The sequence below is a fragment of the Eimeria mitis genome, genomic scaffold, assembly GCF_000499745.2.
Source record: "Eimeria mitis Houghton genomic scaffold, Emh_scaff2450, whole genome shotgun sequence".
NCBI classification, from domain to species: Eukaryota; Apicomplexa; class Conoidasida; order Eucoccidiorida; family Eimeriidae; genus Eimeria; species Eimeria mitis.
In genome coordinates this window covers 1-589 of record NW_013570788.1, presented here as the reverse complement: position 1 = coordinate 589, position 589 = coordinate 1, and positions in this window count along the sequence as shown.

Here is a 589-nt window from a genome sequence, read left to right as displayed (position 1 = left end):
TTTTTATTTATTTTTATTTATTTTTATTTATTTTTATTTATTTTTATTTATTTTTATTTATTTTTGTTTACTTTATTGGTTTTGTTTTTTTAGTTTTGTTTTATTTTTGTTTTGGTCGTTCTAAACAAAAAAAATGTATCTAAACAATACAGTAAATATTTATTTATTTTCATTTATATTTTTGTTTATTTATTTATTTTTATTTATTTTTATTTATTTTTATTTACTTATTTATTTAATTTTATTTATATTTATATTTATTTATTTTTATTTATTTTATTGTTTTTGTTGTTTTTAGTTGTTTTGTTCTGTTTCTTATAAACAAATAAAAATTTATTTATATAATAAAGAGATATAAACATTGAATAGTTATATATTTTCATTTATATTTATTTATATTTTTTTATTTTTTTTTTGTTTTTTGTTTTTATTTATATTTTTATTTTTATTATTGTGGTGGTTTTGGTTGTGATGGAAATGTATTCTTATTGTTTTTATATTTTATTTTATTTTTGTTTTTTTTGTTTTTTTTGTTTTTATTTTTTTACTATTATTATGTTGATAATGATGGTGATGCGCTGCTGCTGTT